Source organism: Littorina saxatilis, linkage group LG16 (assembly GCF_037325665.1).
Source record: "Littorina saxatilis isolate snail1 linkage group LG16, US_GU_Lsax_2.0, whole genome shotgun sequence".
NCBI lineage: Eukaryota > Metazoa > Mollusca > Gastropoda > Littorinimorpha > Littorinidae > Littorina > Littorina saxatilis.
The window spans coordinates 36,663,750-36,673,018 of NC_090260.1; the positions used below are offsets into that span (position 1 = coordinate 36,663,750).

Below are 9,269 nucleotides of genomic sequence, written 5' to 3' on the forward strand. Positions count from 1 at the left end.
GATTGCAGATGGTGAACAAAATTCTAAATATTTCTGTAGTCTTGAAAAAAGAAACTTTGTCAAAAAGGCTATGTGTTTTATTGAAAAGGACAATGGCGAACTTTTATGTGACAGTGATGAGATTACTAAAGAAGCTAAATCCTTCTATGCACAGTTGTATGCTTCAAGGGAACATAATATAACGAATGAAGACATTCCTAATAACTTAGAACATCCTGTTTTGACTGAGGAAGAACGTGATGGACTTGAAGGTATTATTTGTAAAGAAGAATTAGTCAAAGCAGTAAAACAACTTAAAAACGATAAAAGCCCCGGATCGGATGGATATTCAGCAGAATTTTTTAAATTTTTCTTTATTGATTTAGGTGCTTTCTTGCTTCGTTCAATTAATGAAGGTTTTAGAAAAGGTGAAATGTCGGTAACACAACGTCAAGGTGTGATCACCTGTATACCCAAAGAAGGGAAAGATAAAAGGTTTCTAAAAAATTGGCGTCCTATTACTCTTTTAAATACTGTCTACAAAATAGCTTCCACCTGCATTGCTGAAAGGCTGAAACGTGTTCTCCCAACCATAATTCATGAAGATCAAAAAGGGTTTATGCAAGGTAGGAATATAGGCGAAAATATTCGTTTACTCTATGATTCTATTATTTATGCTAATGAACGACAAGCTGATGGCCTTCTGTTAATGGTAGACTTTGAAAAAGCTTTCGATAGCATTGCATGGTCGTTTATACAAAAAGCACTGAATAAATTTAACTTCGGAAATGATATAAAAAATGGATATTAACTTTTTACAGAAATAGTAAATCATGTGTAGCAGTAAACGGACAATATTCAGAGTGGTTTAACCTGGAGAGAGGAACCCGTCAAGGGGACCCTTTGTCTCCTTATATTTTTCTAATTTGTGCCGAAATTATGGCAATAATGATGCGTCAGAATCCAAAAATCAAGGGATTGAATTTTTTTGATGTCGAAATTTTATTGTCACAATATGCTGATGACACTACCTTTTTTCTTGATGGCACCAAAGATTCTTTTTGTGCATGTGTAAAAACACTACAGACGTTTGCTTCTTTGTCAGGTCTAGTTATTAACTATGACAAGTCGTCAGCAGTGTGGATAGGAGCCTCTAAAAATTCTAACGTTAAGTTTATGCCAGAGTATAACTTTGCTTGGAATCCCACTGTTTTCAGAGTTTTGGGTATCTGGTTTTCGACAAACATCGAGGAAATTGTTCCATTAAACTATGAAAACAAGTTTGTGGAGATTAAGAGAATTTTCAACTCGTGGTCCAGAAGGAATTTAACCCCTTTCGGAAAAATAACAGTCATTAAGACTTTGGCATTGTCCAAACTTACCTACCTATTTATGAATTTGCCGGACCCAGATGAGGATTTTCTAGCTAATCTACAGAAACTACTGTTTAATTTTGTTTGGGACGGGAAAATTGACAAAATCAAAAGAACCTCTATGTATCAGGCATACGAAGAGGGGGGACTTAAAATGGTTAACGTGAGAGTTTTTCTATCGTCATTGAAGATAACCTGGCTAATGAAAGTTTTACATGATGATGGAAAAATTACACAAATTCTCTATGCATTATGTCCTGCTGTCCGAGTTGTGAAACAACGTGGGGGCGAGTTTGCAAATGTACTGATGCAAAGAATTGTTAATCCTTTTTGGGTTGATGTTTTTAAACATTATAAAAAAGTGTGTAACAAATGTATTCCATCTTCTTTTCATGACTTTGTATCTGAATGTCTTTTTTATAATATCAATATATGCAGAGACAAGAAGGTGTTGTTTCTTAGAAGCTGGGCACAATGTGGTATTGTTTCTGTTGGTCACTTGCTGAAGGAAGATGGATTTTTGACCTATGATGAATTTAGCAGAAAATACCCAAATGTGACTGTTAATTTTTTGTTATATCAAGGAATAGTACGGGCTGTTAAGAAGTATCAATGTAAGCTAGAAATTGACTTTTGTGATAACTTTTTGGTAAGTGACCCATGTGTTTGGCAGTGCTTGGCTAGTGGTGGTTCTAAACATGTCTATGGATATTTGATTAAGAGTACTGATCCTCTGAAATGTATTGAAAAGTGGTCAGCTGCACTGAACTGTAATGTAGATGTCAATAAGGTTTTTCTAAAAATTAAAAGAACAACTGAGGACGTACGTCTCAGATGGTTTCAATATAGACTGATATATAGAATTATACCCACCCAGCGTTTTTTGCATCTGAGAAAAATTGTTGAATCTCCTATTTGTACTTTCTGCGGACAGCAGGAGGAAACGCTAGAACATCTTTTTTGGGACTGTACAAAAACACAGGCTTTTTGGAATGATTTTCTTCAGTGGATGCGAGACAATTTTGTACATTAATTGTACTAATGTTAGACTGTATAAGCAACTTATTATCTGTGGCTACCAAACAAACTGTGTGACGGACAAAACCTTTATCACATTTATACATCTAAAATACGTGCGACCTGCCCCCATTTTCAGGTTCTTGTTTTAACTCTAAAACAAAGATTTTTGGCAGAGAAGCACAATGCATTGGTTAACAATAAGTTAACTTCTTTCAACAGAAACTGGAGTCTGTACAGGCATGCGTTTGAAAGATTATTTTTTTTTTAAATTATTTGTGTAGGTAAACTGCAAAGCCTGGTCACCGCTCGCTATCCTCTTTCTCTTCTTTCCCTGATCCCTATTCTCTTCTGTCACTCCTCTTTCTTTCTCTCTCTTTTCTCTTTATCTTTTTTGTATTGTCTGTTTATATGCGCGTGTGTAAATGATATGGTTGAGACGGTTTCACTTGGACATTGGCTATTGTCGTTATCCTATGTTAAAAAAAATAAAAAAGTTTCTCTGTTCTTCTGGTTTTCTCTGCGGTCTGTCTGTCTGTCTGTCTGTCTGTCTGTCTGCCTGTCTGTCTGTTTGTCTGTCTGTCTGTCTGTCTGCCTGTCTGTCTGTCTGTTTGTCTGTCTGTCTGTCTGTCTCTCTATCTCTGTTTCTCTTTCTCTCTCGCTCTCTTTCTCTCTCTCTTTTTGTCTCTCTGTCTCTTTGTCTCTCTCTCTCTGTCTCTATGTGCGTGTGTGTGTGTGTGTGTGTGTGTGTGTGTGTGTGTGTGAGTGTGTGTGTGTGTGTGTGTGTGTACCCATGTTTCCACAGGTTTGGTTGCCTAAATCACCATAAGGCAACCATCCACACGTGGATGGCAACCTAGACTCTGGATGACAACCTAATTGTGTGGATGGTCGCTTCATTTAACACCGTTAAATTGACATTTTTTTATGACGGAAAGAATGTCATAACAATGTTCAAAATGACATTCTTTCCGTCCTCTATAGGCGACGAAATAGGTCAAATTTTGTGCCTTTTTATAGTGCAAAATTCTTCGATGCCGGACCGAGTACTGCACCCAGTGCTGTTTTAGTGCAAGTGCACTAGAAAGGCACTGCACCCAGTGCCGCCTCTTAGGTAACCATCCACACTTTAGGTACGTGTGTGTGTGTGTGTGTTAATCATCCCAAAATATAATTTTGGATGATTAATGAGATGAGGATGATTATAATGATGATGCTATGGATCTCTCTCTCTTTCTTTCTCTGTATTTGTAACTGAGTTTCTGTCTCTATATCTGTCGCTATTATGCCTGCCTTTGTCTTCTCAGTCTTCGTCAGTATATATTGTGGTCTCTTTGTTATTGACCCCTTTTTTCATTGCTGTCTCTCCCTCTGTCGTTTCCTTCTTTATTCTAATAGTGGTCGATGCTGGTTGTCTTATGTACATTTTATTGCAGGATTTTGCTGAGCTGATTTTTCACCCATTAGCATGTATGTTAATCCCATTATTGGGGCACTGTATTGTCTTCTTCGTTATATCAGTCACCATCACTTGTTGGCTCACGTAAGTGTAGCCTATGCGATGATAAACTTTGTCTGTCTGTGCGTGCGTGCGTGCGTGCGTGCGTGCGTGCGTGCGTGCGTGCGTGCGTGCGTGCGTGCGTGTGTGATAGAAACTTTAACATTTCCGAGTCTATGGATAAAGCTCGCATAAGAAGATTACGTCTCGGTCAAAAGTGTTTGACGTGTGTGATAGAAACTATTTGAAGACGTCACATTATGACGTAAGAGGGTTAGACGTCACGCAAAGGAATTACTGAAAGTCTCGGTCATTGTTATTGTGAGCGGGCCGAGACTAATTGGCAGATCCAGGGTCTCGCTTTCTTGCACAGTTTCACCTATGCTTACTCTGTGTGTGTGTGTGTGTGTGTGTGTGTGTGTGTGTGTGTGTGTGTGTGTGTGTGTGTGTGTGTGTGTGTGTGTGTGTGTGTGTGTGTGTGTGTGTGTGTGTGTGTGTGTGTGTGTGTGTGTGTGTGTGTATGTGTGACGGAGTGATTGAGTTTGTGTTACTGTTTGTCGATTTCTTACGTGAGCCTTGAAGGCTTCGCCTCTTGTTTTTAAACTGCGTTTGGTTCTCATCTTGGTTTGTTGCTGTTTTTGTTGTTTCTTTGTTTCTTTGTTTCTGTCTGTCTGCCTGTATTTCTTTCTTTCTTTCTTTCTTTCTTTCTTTTTTTTTATGTCGTTCCATTGCTGCTTTACTGTTGCTTGATTGTTAATATAAAGTTTAGTTGGTTTGTTTATGAGTTTTTGGCTATCGTGTTGCAGTGGTTCATCTATAACTATCCTATAATAATAATAACATGGGAGATTTAAAGAGCGCTTGACGTTCTCTAAGCGCTTTACAGTGAATTGGTGAGAGGTCAAGGCAGGTGAGGTAGCCCGCACGTTGAACATCTCTCATGCTGGTATTTTCGTGTTTCTATAACCCACCGAACTCTGACATGGATTACAGGATCTTTTCCGTGCGCATTTGGTCTTGTGCTTGCTTGTACACACGAAGGGGGTTAAGTCACTAGCAGGTCTCCACTTTTAACCCACCAGACCGTAGCGACCGGGACTCGAACAGACGACCTTCCGATTAGGAGGCCGACGTCTTACCACCACGCCACTGCGTGCAATATTTGTCTTTGATGACTCTATTCAATATTATTTTGTTGTCTTCATATGTCTTTTGTGCTGTAGTTATCTAAGAACAGATTGGAAGACAAAGCATTGTCCCTTTAAAGCCACCCTCCGCCTCCCGTAAACCATCTGGTTTTTTATCACTGAGCTTCCCGAGCTTTTACAGACAGTACAAACATACTTCCATTTGAACGCTTACCGCTCGGGAACATCCTGGTGTTGAGAGGTAGAAATTATCAACGAATTTATTTCGTGCAGTTAGAACAGGTCGTACACTGGCAGAAATCAGAAGCCTCGTTTTGGTGCTAGACCTTACTTTTAAAATCTAAATAATAAAATGACAGCATAGGAGACAAACATTCTTAAAACACAAAAGAATTCCTATATCATCAAGACAGGATCAGTACAATTCGACGTTTTGAACGTTTAAACAAGTCGCGTAAGGCGAAATTATTACATTTAGTCAAGCTGTGGAACTCACAGAATGAAACTGAACACACTGTACTTTTTCACAATGACCGTAGTCCGCCGCTCGTGCAAAAGGCAGTGAAATTAACGAGCCTGTTTAGCGCGGTAGTGGTTGCGTTGTGCTGCATAACACGCTTTTCTGTACCTCTCTTCGTTTTAACTTTCTGAGCGTGTTTTTAATCCAAACATATCATATCTATATGTTTTTGGAATCAAGAACCGACAAGAAATAAGATGAAATTGTTTTTAAATCGATTTCGGAAATTTTATTTTAATCATAATTTTTATATTTTTAATTTTCAGAGCTTGTTTTTAATCCGAATATAACATATTTATATGTTTTGGGAATCAGAAAATGATGAAGATTACGATTAACGTAATTTTGGATCATTTTATAAAAAAATAATTTTAATTACAATTTTCAGATTTTTAATGACCAAAGTCATTAATTAATTTTTTAGCATCCAAGCTGAAATGCAATACCAAAGTCCGGCCTTTAACGAAGATTGCTTGGCCAAAATGTCAATCAATTTTATTGAAAAATGAGGGTGTGACAGTGCCGCCTCAACTTTTACAAAAATGCCGGATATGACGTCATCAAAGATATTTATCCAAAAAATGAAAAACAAATCTGGGCATATCATACCCGGGAACTCTCATGTCAAATTTCATAAAGTTCGGTCAAGTAGTTTACTCTGAATCGATCTACACACACACACACACACACACACACACACACACACACACACACACACACAGAGAAACACACACACAAACACAGACAGACAAACAGACACACACACACACACACACACACACACACACAGAGAAACACACACATACTCCACGACCCTCGTCTCGATTCCCCCTCTATGTTAAAATAGGGAGCCAGGATACAGGTCATGCGAGGGTGGTGTGTGAGTTTTATGGTAAGAGTAAGATGCAGCTCTTTTCAATTGATGGCGGCAAAGCAGGCTACCGAAAACCATGCAACTTTCCCTTTTTTTGGAATGTTACTCGACTGAGATTTCAGAACATTTGATACTGTTTGTTGCTGGGCCCGTGTAGAATGAGTATTACGCTTAAAACAGCACTGCCGCGACAGAGCTAACATTAAATTTTATGAGCTGCATCTTAGCATTGCCCAAGCAGACACATTTTCTGCATATCGCTAGTTTTTTCAAAAGTCAATCGCCGCCGTTCAGTTTGTGTCTCTCGCAGTCGAATCGTGTGTTGTATTTTAGGTTCAGAGGTACACAATAACGTACTATTGCAGATGTAGAGTCGCTTTGAAACCGGAAGCGACTCAATAAATTATGTATGAATACAGTGGCCACACGGGGCCCCGATGGCTCGGGGGTTGAATAAACAACGAGAACTGCTTTGTGGTTTACGCGTGCTAAATAGCCATTCAATTGATTTGTAAGTGGTATTTAATGTTAGAAAAATAAGCAAAACATTCAACCAAATATTTTGTTGCTTTCAGAAACTCACATTGGTCTTCGTTCTTTGCTGCATTACAACACGTATGATTTGCAATGGTAAGAAATAGACTTTTCCATTAGGCAAAAAAAAAAAATTGTCTGTTTAGGGTAACCCGACCGACCCTATCGATTTGGCGCCGACCCAAAAACTTTTTTTTTAATTCAAAAAAAAAAAAAAAAAAAAAAAAGAGGTAAAAATGCTAAAAAGAGACATTTGGCGTTTCTTTCTCTCCCTTTCTCTCTGTTTTATTTATACGTTAGTTTTGAAACATGTATTCATCAAATATAAGAAGTGAATGTTCAGCCATTTACACACACACACACACACACACACACACACACACACACACACAAAAAAAACCCTACCTACCTACCGACCCTACTTTTTTTGCTCATGTTACCCTAAACAGACAATTTTTTTTTTGGCCTTAGTTTCTCTCAAAACATACTTTGAGTATGGTGTGTGTGTCTTTGTCTGTGTGTCTTTCTGCCTGTTTGCGTATCGGTTGGTCGCTCTGTAAATGTGTGTGTGTGTGTGTGTGTGTGTGTGTGTGTGTGTGTGTGTGTGTGTCTGTGTGTCTGTGTACCCATGTTTCCACAGGTTTGGTTGCCTAAATCACCATAAGGCAACCATCCACACGTGGATGGCAACCTAAACTCTGGATGGCAACCTAATTGTGTGGATGCTCGCTTCATTTAACACCGTTAAATTGACTTTTTTGACGGAAAGAATGTCATAACAATGTTCAAAATGACATTCTTTCCGTCCTCTATAGGCGACGAAATAGGTCAAATTTTGTGCATTTTTTAGTGCAAAATTCTTCGATGCCGGAGCGAGTACTGCACCCAGTGCTGTTGTAGTGCAAGTGCACTAGAAAGGCACTTCACCCAGTGCCGCCTCTTAGGTAACCATCCACACTTTAGGTATCTGTGTGTCTGTGTGTCTGTGTGTCAATTTATCTGTGTCAATTTATCGGTGTCAATTTATCTGTGATTTTTTTTTAGGGGAAAGCAAGAGGGAAGAGAAGAAGTCTCCAGATACACGCAGCCCTGTCGCTGAAGAAAAGAGATATCTGACCGGCGGAATCAGATACAAGAAGTCTCCAGATACACGCAGCCCTGTCGCTGAAGAGAAGAGATATCTGACCGGCGGAATCAGATACAAGAAGTCTCCAGATACACGCAGCCCTGTCGCTGAAGAAAAGAGAGCCGTGAGACTGATGAGATTGGGGTAGAAATTAAAAGAGTAGAAATTAAGACTACCAGGGCATATGAAGCTGAGAAAATTTCTTTCAGTTGGACATCACAAATGGGCTATCTCATGTCTTTTACAATGACAGAAGAAGCAATCTACATACAGAACCCAACCCTTTAAATCAGAACACTCTGCTATACAGATCTGAAGGTAATTAGAAAATGTGTTGATCAGCAGTGTTTTTCTGGTTGCCTATATATGTTTTTGGAATCAGGAACCAACAAGGAATAAGATGAAATAGTTTTTAAAACGATTTCGGAAATTTAATTTTGATCATAATTTGTATATTTTTAATTTTCAGAGCTTGTTTTTAATCCAAATATAACATATGTATATGTTTTTGGAATCAGAAAATGACGCAGAATAAGATGAACGTAATTTTGGACACACACACACACATACACACACACACACACACACACACACACACACACACACACACACACACACACACACACACACACACACACACACACACACACACATACACCACGACCCTCGTCTCGATTCCCCCTCTATGTTAAAACATTAAAGAGAAAAAGCCGAACGGTTTTGAGATTTGTGTTTCTGCAACTGTTTTGACATGTGCAGAGAGGGTGAATACAGCGAATAAAAACTTTTTTGAACGCTCTAGCGCCGTTTGTTTCTTTCTTTCCCTCTCTCTCTCTCTCTCTCTCTCTCTCTCTCTCTCTCTCTCTCTCTCTCTCTCTCTCTCTCTCTTTTCATCTCTCCATCATCCCTTAAGCACTTAAAGTCATTAAACAAATTAAAAAATGTATCAAAAAACACTTAATGTCTGAGTTGTTTAACGCGTTTTGATTTACCGCACTTAGTATTACGCCAAAGATATGCTGTGCATTGCATATTCTGAACATATTTTTGTTGTACTATTGCTACATGTTCGATTGCTACCAGCTTGTACTTATAATTACTTGCATAGTATGCATTTGATTTTATGAATAACCACATATGTATGCTCTTCATGCCTCATCATCATCATCATCATCATCATCATCATCATCATCATCATCG

The 9,269-nt window shown here is 38.7% G+C and overlaps 1 long non-coding RNA gene across 1 annotated transcript in view; it reads left to right on the forward strand.

Annotated features, from left to right (window-relative positions):
- Positions 1–8,861, forward strand: part of LOC138950980 (uncharacterized) — an 11,176-nt gene extending 2,315 nt beyond the window's left edge. Inside the window, exons 2-3 of the long non-coding RNA XR_011450901.1 lie at positions 6,985–7,039; positions 7,988–8,861. This is a non-coding gene — a long non-coding RNA (uncharacterized lncRNA). The remainder of the gene's footprint in view (positions 1–6,984; positions 7,040–7,987) is intronic.
- Positions 8,862–9,269: the final 408 nt, after the last annotated feature.